Source organism: Coptis chinensis, chromosome 5, assembly GCF_015680905.1.
Source record: "Coptis chinensis isolate HL-2020 chromosome 5, ASM1568090v1, whole genome shotgun sequence".
Classification (NCBI taxonomy): domain Eukaryota; kingdom Viridiplantae; phylum Streptophyta; class Magnoliopsida; order Ranunculales; family Ranunculaceae; genus Coptis; species Coptis chinensis.
This window is the reverse complement of record NC_141460.1, coordinates 68,367,682-68,382,377: the sequence shown is the minus strand read 5'-3', so window position 1 is coordinate 68,382,377 and position 14,696 is coordinate 68,367,682. Positions and strand designations below refer to the sequence as shown.

The following is a 14,696-nucleotide window of genomic DNA, read 5'->3' as shown; positions in this document are numbered from 1 at the left end:
AAACTCACTTGTTTTTTATTTATTTTCTAGAAGAAAACCAAAGTTTCCTCTATTAAAACTATTACAAGCTTTTCTTACAAAAACTAAAACTAAATAATAAAAATGACTAAGGAACTAAAATAATACAAGATAAGGAAAAGAAGTCAAGGGAGTAAATGGAGTGTCCCCCCTTGTTTTGTTTTTTCTTCATTCGGAGAGACATCTCATTTCCTCCCATGTGAAACATCAAACCACATTTACTTCATTTTTATCCACCACATTAAAACAAAGTGACACCTTGCATTTTTTTCACTATTAACACCTAATCTAATTAATTACATGCAAGGTGTCAACTTTGCACCAATAATTTATCATTTTTGTCTTGACATGCTCCATGATTGATGACTCATCCAATCTTGGCCCGTGATAGTGGGTCCCATGCGATCAGTGGTGGTTTGGTCTTTGGGCAATTTTACAATTTCCGCTTTACGCGTAGAGTTCATCGCCCTGATTGTCTGAGTAGCTCACTTGTCACATTCAGAGTCCTGGTTCAAGAGGTAGGAGCTTCGGAAGTTTGATGCTTCTGTGCGGATTTGGAAGATTTCATATATGTCATTCCTCGTGCTTTATCGCAGGTTTAAACCATATTTCCATGTCTACTGCGAATACCTGCAAAAGTATGAAAACATATTTATTTCATGATTATTAAACACATAGTTAACCAAATTTATATGTCTCAACGAGATTTCATAATACACTTTTGGGTGCTTATCAAGTTTTACAAATAATTAGGACAAACGTGTAACAAGTTGCGTCCCAAGTCTTTTATGAATTTGTTTTTTGTTTTTTGTTTGGGTTGAGGTCTGACGCTTGTTTAAGAATTGAGAGTGAAAGAAATGAGAGAGAGTTTACAAATTTGTTATGGGTGATTAGAATTATACAAACTGACCGGGGGCCTTTGGCTATTTGTTTTAGTATCATTAACCAATCAAACCTTCAAAGACATATTTGTCCCTCTTTAATGGTTTTAGACTCAAAATAAATGATAAATGATAATTTCGTAAAGGCAAAAAGAAAATAAAAAAAAAAAACGTTGGTTTATTGGAATGTTTTTTATTAGTTTTTTTTTTTTTTCATATTATTTTTTTTTGTTTATTATATTCTCACTATAGTTGTGAAAATTTTGGGATGCGGCACTGGAAGTTTGCTAAAAAATTTTTTGGAGGATGGGAGTCCTTATAGTTTGAAGATTTTTGTAGGCAATTGGTTATATCTATGTCTTTGTCCCTTTCCTGCAATAGATATTAAATTTCAGTGAAGACAAAATACTCCTTAAAAAAGCGCAGCTAAAAAAAAATTACCTCGCTAGTGTGTTTACCCTCTACCACAGAAACCTCGAGTAGCTTTATTCTGGCCAGAGCTCCCTCATCATTTTCTAGTCTCTTAATTTCTCCTTATATCATTCTACCTCCAGCCGTGGTATGTTTCGCACTGTCTTCATTTTCAATTCTTCCAGTATCATGATCTGATCTCTGCAAACACTCAACATCCTTTGATTGTCTAGTCAAGTAACAACATCTTCTAGATTCACATACTTCGTGATTTACAGCCCACAGACTTTTCATGATATTGTACAAAACGAACTTTTGGTGAACATTCGAGTTTGGTGAGTACAAAGGACGTAAGTACGTCTCAGCATCTCTCACTGGGAAAATAAGCCTGTCCCAGTCACTGACGACGCAGGGTGCACATGGTTTTCGAAGAGGAAATAATTCAATTCCATTGGGTCCTGCAGAAGAGCATGTTCACATAAATTTTCAAAAACGGGAAGCGCTATATGTTTCTAACCTAAAGTACGCACCTTGATTCCCCTTTCTTCTGTTTTAATGTTTCCTTCCTGTGCAACTCTTCTTCCGACGAAACTTCGCCTGAATTTCAGAATAAATTAATAATGCTTTATAATTTAGAGCAACAAAGATGAAGTAACGATCTACTCTGTTATACAACAATATACCTGCATGTGTGACTTCACAAGAGACAAAAGTATTTCTCTGTAATCACGGGCTGCAGACGCATTGATGCTATGTTTCAGATCCGCCATAAGCTGAACAAGCTTCAGTATATACGTATCAAACTTAATGAACTGAGCTGCAGAACAAGTAAAACACAGTACAAAATTTAGGATAAACCTAAAAATCTAATGCAGATAATAGTATTCTAACAGGATAAAGTGTCAAACCCACATTTAAAGCATCACCACTTTCCCGATTTCCTCTTTCTATCTCCCATTTCTGATGTTTCAATAGGTTCTCATTCAGCCACTTGTTTAAAACGCCAATCAGGTAGTTGCCGTAATCATTCAAATTTTGCATCAGTCCTTTCCATGTTTTAATATGTTCCTCACTTGCAGGACCAGAGAATATCCAAGCTAACAATGCATCTCTGTTACTACCCTTCCCTGAGTTCATGCAAAGCGAACCCTCATCCAAAATGAGATAAGAAGATTTACCGTTCCACGAAATTCTACCTTCAACTTGAAACCCCATCTGGTTTGGAAATGGGATATTTATTTTATCTGGGCTAGAGAATTCGGAGGCGTACTGAAATGTATGAAGCAAAGCTCAATAAATCTCTTCAAGTTTAGAATTACTAAGCACACAGACCAAGCGTTTTCCAAGCGACGATTCATTAATTTAGGACAAAGCTCGTACATTCCCCGGTGTACACTGTCACCTTATCCATGAGTTGGACTGAGAGAAACTTATTTTTAATCAAGAAACCTTGAAGCAAGTTCTGTATGTTCTTGAGGCAAAACGAACAATCAGAATCATTTGTTGTTGGCACTTGGCAGTGCAAGACAGAACGTCCTTGCATCAATCACAATAGGATCGAGTAAGTTCTCAATAAATACTACACCAGAAGTACCCCGTGGTATCCGTGTTTCTTCCACGAATGACACCCAAGAACAGTTGATAGCTACTGGAGAAACGGATGTTGCAGACACATAATCAGGTGGAATTTGCCCAAGGAAGTGAGTTACCCAAACATGATTAAAATGCGAATCAGGATTAGAAAATTTCTCATCACATTGACAGCACTCCCACAATAACCATTCCGTCTTTGTGATAACCTCTTCCACATTATCATTAGAGGGGAACAACATCAGCCATTCTGATGGACTGAAATGAGTCTTTAAATCTTGAATCTCCACTTTCAAAAAGTTTTTCCTCCCATTAGCAGTCAAACTATTCCAGTAACTTTCAACCTTAAACTTCTTGCTAGTTAAAGATAAAACGGTATTCGGACTCACCTCCAGTCTTTGTTCTTGCATTCCAGAAGATGAAGCATTCTGTACCGGATTCGAAATCATGTGCTGGGGGGGGGAGTATTATGGATTCTAAACATTCGTGAGTGGTAGAAGCTTCCGGCATGATTGACCAATCGCCTTCAGATAGTAGTGAAGGAGGTTCATTTGGGAGGTCTTGGTTACTTAAAGAAGAAGATTCGATTGGTTTCTTGGAAGCCATTAATAGGTTGTGAGGTTTCTTGGAAGAAAGAAGTGAAAGAAGAAGAAGAAGAGGCTAATATGGTTTTCTTGCTAAGATTTTGAAGTGAAAATGGCTCGCTACTATTTTTTTCTTACTATTGAGTCCAATCTTTATCCTTTTAGCATTAAAAAAAAAGTTAAAGTTGTTAAAGTTAATTTAAAAGTTATAAAGTTCAAAATCAACATAAATTCTATTTTAATTTATTTTATGTAAAAATGCAGATAAAAAATACGACTTTTTAAATTAAACTTTTATCGACTTAAAATTTTACTTTAAATTTCTATTTTGTAGCCTACTTTATCGACTTTAAATTTTACTTTATCGACTTTAACACTACTTTTAAAAATGATAGAGCCACTGGACTCAAATTTCTAATAATGGCATATAAAAAAACACTAATACTTTGCATGTGCTGGGTTAAACACACCCGTTTCTATCGTCTGGGGGCTGGGTGAAAAAAAAGGCCTACTTAAATGTGGGCTTAAAGTTAAACTGGGCACTGTTAATGGACTTGTAAATAAAATAGCCCATATGGGTAAGATCTGACCCGGTCGGCAGGGTCAAAGACATAACCCATCCAACATGTCAGGTTCAATACATTGATTTCATGGGCTGGGTTTTTATACTCTAGTTTGGGCTTTGGCTTAAGGCCCAACGAAAACTTGATGATTGATGATGTCATCATCATCTTCCTCTGAACAAAGTGGCACGAACAGAACTTAAATGGATTTTGAAACCGACCGAAAACACCTTGTCAATCCAGCGGTCTAACAAACATCAAATCTGATCGAAAGTTAAGGGTAGAGCATGAGGAGTCGCCACCTACTCTGGGAAAGGAAGGGGCTGCGAGTCCATTGGCACGACGAGATTGTTACATTAAAAAAGTCAACAAGCTTCTTTGCACAAAGTAAAAATTGAATGAATAAGTTACCTGGTCCACTTCTTTACCAGTTTTAAGAGAAGCTTTTCTTTTAAAGAGGATAAATAATTGCTCCTATTGCCTTAAGCCCATAGTTCGGAATTCTCGGAATTCCGACAAATCCAAAACCGAAATTTATTAAATTTCGATCCTTATTATATTCAGAATTTCAGATAATTTCGAAATTTCAGATATTTCAACTATATTCAGAATTCTAATTTTTTAAAAAATTGAAATTTCGGACGGAATTTCAAAGTTTCGTTCGGAATCACGAACTATGCTGAAGCCATGACAAAATTTTCACAAGTAAAATAAGTTTTGTGGTCATTTGTGGAAGACTCCATTTATTAAGAATATTAATTGGAATACTAACAGCCATGTGGCACGGTAAGCCGGTCCGGCCTTGGGTTTGCTCCCCAATGGTCACCCTTCAATTCCCCTCATGGTAAAAAAAAAAAAAAAACACAACTTTTTATTTTTGTCACTTTTGTTTGTTTTAAAGTTTGTGATTGAGATCAATTCAACATATTTTGAATTGTTGCTTCCATTTCAAAATTTAAATTGGTCCCTTTAAATAATTCAAATGTGCATAGAAATTGTAACATAAACAAAATTCACAACAATAAATATCAATGTTCAACTTTACAAAGTTAAAGTAGTCTTTTTTGGTGAAGTACAACGTTACAGTAGTGATATTTGGACAAACTGTATATTCCGCCACAACTGCAATTCCTGGGATCTGAATTCTCATTTATACCCCCAATGTTTCATACATTTGTTTTGCATCCCCAATCTCATTGGTTGACCGGGTCAATTTTCAGTCAATGCAAGTTGACTATCAATTCAATTTAATATTGGGTTTTCTTGTGAAGACCTAAATACCCTTGGACACATGTCAAATTAAGATGCGACTAGACAGATGACTAAGATTTAAAGTAGTTAGATGTTAGTTTCCTCAATAAAAACAAAACCTATAACAGAAGATTTCTTTATTTATTATTATTGATTAAGGATAAAAGTCACCCTGAACTTGTCATTGATTGTCATTTACACCCCAAACTTTTTTTCAAAAAAAAAAAAAAACTGTGAAGTTGCAAATACCAAACGCAACCGTTTGTTTCATAGATGGCGTTAGATATATATGATGTCATTTTAATTAATTTTTTACGTACATGATGTCATCGATAATTTTATTTACCTTGTAATTTATTTTCCAATGTGGCACGAAATAAATGGATGATGTGGAAATCAACCAGTGAGTCAACTTCAACGGTCATCTGTAATTGTGTAAATTGATTATCTTCTTCAGCAATTCCAACTGTCATAGCCATAAGAGAAAAACACTAGCTACCAAATTGTTTGATTTCTATTCAATTCTTCAAATAATTCAGATATGTAATAGGTATTGTTATTAATTTTCCTTCATTGTTTGCAAATTTTAATCAATTTCTTTTTGGAATCCATTTATTTTTTTAGCATAAATGTCACTTGCATCATATCAGTAAATTACAAGATAAATAAAATAATCGATGACATCATGTAAAAAAGAAAATGACATCATATATATCTAACGCCATCTATGAAACTAATTGTTGTGTTTGATATTTACAACTTCAGAGTTTTTTTCGCTTGGAAAAAAATTTAGGGGTGTAAGTGACAATCGAGGTCAAATTCAGGAGTGACTTTTGTCCTTAATCCTATTATTATTATTATTATTTTGGCTTTAATCTCGTATATTGATTTTGTGTTGTTGGGTGTTCTTGGAGTGCCAATTTCGTGATGTTTATATCTAGTTTTGGTAATGTTTGGTTTGAAATTCATGGTGGTTATGTTAGAGGTCAAATTTTTGATTTATTGTGGATATGTTGCTAACTTAGTGACTTGTGGATGCAAGATGTTGGGGTTTCGATTTCGAGTGTTTTGAGTGTTCAATGGCTTTATATTTTATATTTTACTACCTTACATGAAGAATTCTATCATAAACAAGAAGGGAGTGGAACTAATACAAACTAATTTGTACTACTTATTAAGGGGAAACTTTAAATTAGGGCTTTTTATCCATATATCCCCATATGTTTAAGGAAACACGTAAAATTTAATCCGTAAAATTTAATGGATAAATTGGATGTTAAACTCAAAAAGCTCAATTACATGCTAAAAGCACTTGTACACCATGGGCCCTCTTCTATTTCTATTTTACCATTACAAGAATTTATATGGTCCTAAAAATCATAATGAAACTAAAATTACAAAACAAGAAAAGAGTCTAGATGACCAATTTCGGGAAAAAACAACTCTATAGGACACTCTTTTCTTTTAGTAACTAAGAAGGATAAATTCCAGCATTAAGTAACCCATGATTCCAATTTTAGTAACCTTCAAGAACAAAATAAGTTGGCCCGATCTTTTTACTTTTTTAAAAAATACCAATTTTGTTTATAAATTATTATAGATATAAAACGTATAAATTTTTATTTATTTTTTAAATATCAGTTTTACCCCTCTATGTTATGTTTATAAAATAGATAAATTTGGTGATTGTTCGTACCCAAATAGGTGAACATACCTCATACACTATGGTGATGTATGAACACAATGATTGTTCATAGTCTAATAGGTGTTCTTACTAAGCATATATTATGTTGAGGATGAACAGTGATTGTGCATAGCTCATATGAACTAACAGTGGTTGTTTATAGCTAATATTGAGATATGAACACACCCCAAATAGGTTAATGTTCATGCGAACAATAATCGTTTATAGTTCATGTTTGAGGTATGAACAATGTTGATGTATGAGCATTAATTGATTGTTCATACCCTAATATAGGTATGAACAATGATTATCATCCATCTGCTTGGTGCACGTACAATATCATATTTACCCTACCAAAGTACCACCACTTGACTCTATGAGGACCAAAGAGGATCAAAACATGTGTCACCATTCTACACATTTAATCGAACGACCACAAATATTTGACAAGCATTGGATTTACAAAAATTGCTATTAAGTAAATGGTCCACCCCCCATGAAAGTGTGGTGGACATATGTTGTCATCTTAAAAGTGAACAAAATTTAATCTAAGGAAGGTGATTTAATCAAACCAAATACTTAGTTATTAATCTTGATCATCCATTCAAATGTGGTAGTTGGAGCTTGTCGACAATTTTACCTATCCGTTTCAGAATGGTGACTAGTTCGATTTTAATTTTGAGTGCGTGAAATAAACATTGAAGGACAAGATTGTCCTGCATAACTTATAAGAGAAGCATAAAATCAACATGTATAATGTCAATAACATCAAATCGAGCATTCTTACAAACATATGTTAAAATTAGCAATTATTCAAAACATTATGGATGTTGGTCTGGTATTGGCTGATACCCCTAAAAAATATTTCAATATCAACTTTAGAAAATGAGTTTTTTCCACGGAAATAAAGCTCGAGGGATTCAATGATAAAATTTAAATGAAATAAATATTAAACTTTCAATTGGACGACCTAGAATTTTGCCCCTCAAAATTGAAAAACAGTTTAAAGATTTAGAAGTAAAAGTAGCAAATGAAGGCTCTCACAATATATTCACTAATTCACAACACCCAACGAGTGTCGATGATATATGAAGTAAAGTTTAATTCAATTTTTATGTATATTATTGCTATAATGTTCTTTTTTGTTGTAATCAAATGGCCACCTCCGTTTGCATCCGGAAAACTAATAGTTTAAATGAAATAACTTAGGAAGAAATCATATCTAAAGAAACATAAAAAAAATAAAAAAAATGTCATAATATAACCTTAAGAAAATTGTTATGGTTGGAAGTTCTATATGTATAGTAGTGAAAATTGCAGTAGGTGAAAGTTCTATATGTATAGTAGTGAAAATTAGGTTTTGATTAATTTGGTATTATGCGAGCACCTTTTAGATAATGAAACCGATAATTTCTTAGAAGTATTAAACTATACACTTCCGTATGTTTTCACAAATATACTACGGAAAAATGACATAACTAATACTATTAAAAGTTTGTTTGGTATTTCCCTTTATCAACTTTAACCTTAATTTTTGGTATCTAGAAGGTGAAAGATTAGTATTCGGCGTCATTTGAAAAACTGCAAATGCAGGTTTATCAGAAAAGTTTTTCAAGACAGGGTATAAAAAGATTTCAAAAGAGTTTTCTTAGTGGATATGATCCAATAGGACTGCAATTATTCGAGAGATCAAGGATAAAATGGATTAATAACTTGGATCCTATTGAAGCCCTCAAAAAAAAAAAAAAAAAAAAAAAAAAAAATAAAATAAAAAACATTTGAAAGTTTTTGAAAAGAAAATAGCCAGTAAATGCTACGTACAAGAAAATGATATCTCAATTGGTTTATGAATTTATGGTAAACAATATGCATCAAGTGACAAAATTACTTGAACCAGAAAAAAGAAGGTTTCAATGAAAGGATCGAAGAAGAGTTAATAGTCAGAGAGAAGGAGAAACTGTTAGAAGCAAAATTGTTATAAATGGATTAGAACTCTGTCAAAAGATTCAAACTCCATATTTACTCACACATTGAATCAAATGATGATTTCATGTACATCCTCACACACACACACACACACACACACACACACACACACACACACACACACATATATATATATATATATATATATATATATATATATATATATATATATATATATATATTAAGTAGCTACCTTTTAGAGAAGGACTGATATGAAGCACTCGCCATAAAGATCATCTCTACAAAATTTCATCTCATTTGGTAACCTCTAACATAGATAAAAATTGTTGTGATATTTAAAAAGAAATCTAACGGTCCAGAAATATCGAGTTTTTGTAATAATTTTTTGCCAATGTTGGAGGTTTCCAAATGAGTTGAAATTTCATGGATATGATCTTTATAATGAGTATATCATATTTACAAAACACTGGGGTTGAATTCATTTTCTAGGTAAAGTTTTGCCTACGTACTTATTTTAAGTTAACTTAAGTAGCTACTTTTTAGAGAATTATCGATATATATATCGAGCAGATTTCGTTTATCATACTTTTTATACCATAGTTTATACCATGCCACACAACTTCACGTACAACGCGAATTATAATCTAATTTTTTGTGGATGTGTTCAACTAACCATAAAGATCACCTCTATAAAATTTATACTAATTTGATAATGTTTAACTATGTCAAAAGATGATTGCAAAATCGAATAATTTGAGCCGTTAAAAAAAATTCAAAGTTGACAATAATTTTTATGTAGGTTAGAGATTTCCAAATGAGATAATTTTTTGTGTAGACGCTATCTATGATTAGTAGGTCATATCCACAAATTATTAGCCCTTAACTCATTTTGTAAGGGGGTGTGGTATAAACTATGGTATAAAAAGTATGGTAAACAGAACTTGCTCCACATATATATATATCTCCCCAAGCTACAAGAAATTCAATTAGATATATAAAAATTTAGTAGTGTGGAAGTGATGTATCATCGACTTGATTATCGAAAAAAAAAATATGTGTCATTGAGTCTCTATCAACAATGTCCTTGTGGACGTGACATTTGATTTAACTCATTTAAAGCCTGAACCCCTTGCTTGTTTGTACCTTTGCTCCCCTAGATATCAACAAATTTGGGTCCGGGGCGTTATAACATCATCAATACATGATAATATATTTCTAAAAGAAAAACAATTGATTATGCTCACGATTCTCTTTGACGATCTGAAACTCTCTTGTGACTATATTAGTTAGGAATGAGCAATTGTTGTATTTGTTAAGTTTGTAGGAATGAGCAATTGTTTAGTTTGGTAAGTTTCGTAACCCCATGCCCCCAAATACTTACACTAAATGTCGGGCATTTTGCAAATTTTGACTTTGAGGAGAGTTTGGTATTTTGCTTTTGAGGTTGGGGGTTGTTAATATTTTTATTTTGAATGGGTTTTTTATGTAGGGATTGGGTAAATTTGTGATTTTTGATTGATTTTGATGTGTGGCTGGTGGAATTTATGGTGTTGTTACTGTCTTTGTAGATGTCTAGACATGACTAATAATCCCGAAGTCTTCTGGTGCAAAGACAAAGAATACCAATATCGCAAAACAGATTTAAAACGGAATAATCAATCATATAAGCATCCATTTCCAACACAATGGTATGGTTGATGGAAAGTGGTGTCGAGAATCAACTGTTCGAATGGATACTCACAAGAATCCAGTTCAACCTATAGAAAGAGATCATAAATAGCATAAACTATTCACCACTTGATAGGAAAGAGCAAAACAGAAAGCCAGTCACTGTGCGTGTAGGTGTGTGAGAGAGAATTGAAAGAAACTGAACTGTAACAACTTCCTTGCCACCTTTGTTACAAATTTTGGCTAGGGTATTGCCCTTTTGTTATAACGTACAAGTAACTTAATTAACCACCAAAATTTCATTTCTATCAAGCCCATCTTCTTTATTTCAATTCAAATGGTGTAAAATTTTGATCTTTATATTAAATTTGTTTTTGTTGTAGAGAAAGACGAAAAGGGGTTGTTTTAAAATGTAGAGTTGAGTTAACGCAAGATGCCCCTTTTGCTGTGGTGATTGAAACCTGTGTGTTGAATTCAAGGCCCAATATTTCCATGTTGGCTGAAATTTCAGAGGGTCAAAAAACCAAAATATTTCGAATATATCGAGATATCACAGATATATATCTTTTTGGTGACCAGTACAATATATCGTTATATCGTGAAATATCGTTCATATCAAAATTTATCGGATGCAGTAGGAAATATCGGTAATGTCGGTTCTGAAATTGTGGAATCTTTTGAGTTTTGATTTTTGAGATTTGACAACTCACTATAGCTTTTCTTTGACAGTGATCAATAGAGCAACTGTACTTAGCAGTGATGTAATTCTTTGAGAGTGATCAATAATTCAATACTCAATAGAGCCACTATACTTGCGTGTATTCTTGATTTTTTTTGTAATGAATTGTTGAGAAACAAAACACAGAGATGACGATATATAATAATAAATGGTAAATCACTAAATCCAAGTCACCTATTGTGGAGTCAATGAAATGAAGATGATGATGCCCACATAAACTGATATATATAACAATGCGTTTTTTTTCCGATAAAAGTGCCTACTCTCCAAATACTACAACGGTACAACCCAATCCAATTTGAACTCCATAAAAAATGATAGACATACACCGAAAGGTAAACAATAGTGATCGAGATATGCATATAACAATATAAAAGTCCAACATTCTCAATTTATCATTCATTTTCTCGACGTAGGTTTATTCATTTTCTCAATGTAGATCAATTTAGTTCTTATGAATTATTTATGAGATTTCTTTTATTTTAACATAATAGCTACCTTAATTTATAGATAACATAATAGCTACATTAATTTTTCATGAAAACCATCAAATTATTGGCAAAGAATTAACCATAATACAATATACTCAAAGCCCTAAATTACAAAACATATTAGAAATATATTGCATCAATACAGAAATGAGTGACATGGCTGCTTAGCTTGCATACCCTATTATTGAATCCTAATTACTTCACAATATTGTACCCAAGTATATACAGAGTTAAACCCACAGTCGAGAAATTGTTGAACGTGCCCCTCATATTTTTCTAGTGGAAATTGTAACATGATTCCAATTCGAGGAGTATTGGTGCAAATATACATTGGGCACCACACAACATATCGAGGTGCAGTTCCAACAGGTACATAACTTGGATAGACTTGTCCAAATGTTGCTTCAAGTTGTGGTGGGCCATAAGGTTGTTCATGAACCCCCATCCAGTATCCATATAAAGGAGAACCACTAATAGTTTGAGATTGTGGCGCTTGTCCGAAATCGGAACTATATGACCCTCTACTCGCAGGGTGGCTAAACATGCCACTAGAAGCATCATTCTCTCTTGATTGGTTGTATCCCCAACCATTACCATACACCCTCTCATTGTCATGGTCATGTGTCCCTGAGCTCATACTCATTGCTTCAAAATTAGATAAAACTGAATCAATATCAACATCAACTCGTCTAATGTGTCCTCCTTGTCTTCTTTGACCAACACTTCCACGCCCTGGCTCGTACCTTCTTTGGGAATTGTCATTAAGAACTTCTCTATCACAGTTGTTTCTGGATGCAACCTCATATACATGTGGCTCAAGTGGAGTTTCAGAATTAGTCGAGTCATACAATTCAACGTTTAAATTAACTCTACCTCCACCTCCACCACTACCACTGTTGTCACTGATAACCCGTAAAAATAGTAGAATCCAAAATATTAATGTTAACAACACTAATACGTAATCCTACCGTTCTTATGTTTAAATCAATTTTTTCTTACTCTCAAAATATTAATCATGCAATATAATGAGTAAGGATTCGTTCCACTCTTAACTCTCAAGACTTAAACAAATTCAATTGAACAAACCAAAAGGAACAATGGTGAGAGTAATGATTTGATGTGAAATTTCTATTCTACCATTTCCAACAATTGAATCTAAACAAGACATAATATAAAGATTTAAACTTTATTTGTTTAAACTCAATTCAAAACTACTCATGCAATAATTGAATTAAACTAATAATGACAAATAAGTAAATCTAAGGATTTAAGCTAATAAATAAATGAAAATGAAACTAGATTATGGAGAACTAATTAACTTTATTTATCTAATAGAACAATAAGAACAAGATATGATTGAATGAATAACAACTATTTTATTTATCTAATGAATGATATTCAATGATTTAAATAACTAATCTAAAACAAAGAATGAAACTAATTAATGGAATGAAAACTAAGTAATTAACTAATCTAGATCTATCTTTTTCTAACCCTAAACTCCATTAACATTAGCTTCCTAACTTAACTGCCATTAATAAAGAGTCAAGCTTTTGTTTTTATACTTTTAGATCCAAAAATCGTGCATGGGCTTGGAGCCATGTTTTGGGCCAGAGAATCAGGCCCAAAACCCAATTCTTTCAGTCCAAAAAGGCCTCTTCAGCTGCAGTTGACTTCAACATACTTTTTGTCTACTTCTGCTCCTCTGATTGGGTCAAGCCTTAGACCATTGGAAAGCTCTTTCCGAGACGGTCGTTTTGACATAAGGTAGGCCCAATTCCGAGGTCTGAGTCCAAAGATACGGCCTCTGGAAGTTCTGCTGACTTTGTGTGTTGTTTCTACCCGTGTTGACTTTTCAGCTTTTGACTGGGCTTTGCAAAGGCTTTGTCTCCTTGAATCTTGGCCTTTATTCACAGAACTCCTTAGCAACTGACCTTTGCTCATTTATCTCGCTAAAGTGGCACATTTCTACACATAATAGAGTTTGAAGCCTGAAATGCATAAAAACACGTAATCAGTATTAACTCTTAACTATTACTCACATAATTGGTCTAAAAGTATGATGGTTAAGGGGTTAAAACTACAGTTTTGGGCTCTTATCAAACCACCCCCAAACAGCATTTTGCTTGTCCTCAAGCATAGATGAGAAATTAGAATAAGTAACCAAAAATGGAGTTCTATCTACTCTCGTTTCGCTGAGTGCGATTGCATTGACCATATGCAACAAGGCCTTAAAGCACTAGGAATTCCCTAGTGGACGAGTTATAGCCTCGTGAGAGTTTTCCAGTGAAGGTACTTACAAACTTCATCTATACTACAACGACTAAGAAATAAAACTATTGTTTCCTTTTTTATGTCTCAATTATCTATACATCTTACTAGCAATGAATACAGAATAATCATGTCAAAACCTAAGCTAATATATGCATAATAATCAATCATCTACTTAATAAACATATATACAATGAGTAATGCTATGAAATGCAATAACAGGTCCGTTTCTGAAACTTTGGAATAGCGTCCTTAAGTAGGTTCTCACATAAAAGTCAAGACAAAAATCACTCTGATTTTTCCACTCAAGTTTTGCTACTCCAGTGTGCAGTGGGCATACTTTACCTTACAATCTCAATGACACACAAGGAAACCGAAGTTGATCAAACACATCTGCCACTTACTATCCCACTAACCTATTCCTAATTGAGCTAGAGGTCTTTATTAGGTGTTGCGGGGATTAGGAGATGGTTTAAGAAAGAAGGAAATGGATATTCAAAAGGGACAAGTCTGAGATAATAGAGTCTTCATATTATGTAACTAGAGAAAATCTTGTTATTTACTTTTGCTTCTACACTTTGTTTCCATCCTTAGCCAT

At 33.3% G+C, this 14,696-nt stretch overlaps 1 long non-coding RNA gene across 1 annotated transcript; it reads right to left on the bottom strand.

Annotated features, from left to right (window-relative positions):
* Positions 1 to 523: 523 nt before the first annotated feature.
* Positions 524 to 3,601, bottom strand: LOC147498533 (uncharacterized). Its single transcript, XR_015194319.1, has 5 exons — positions 2,223 to 3,601; positions 1,994 to 2,127; positions 1,841 to 1,907; positions 1,341 to 1,768; positions 524 to 648 (listed from the first exon to the last, which is right to left on the bottom strand). It is a non-coding gene; the product is annotated as an uncharacterized LOC147498533 (long non-coding RNA).
* Between the last annotated feature and the right edge of the window lie 11,095 nt (positions 3,602 to 14,696).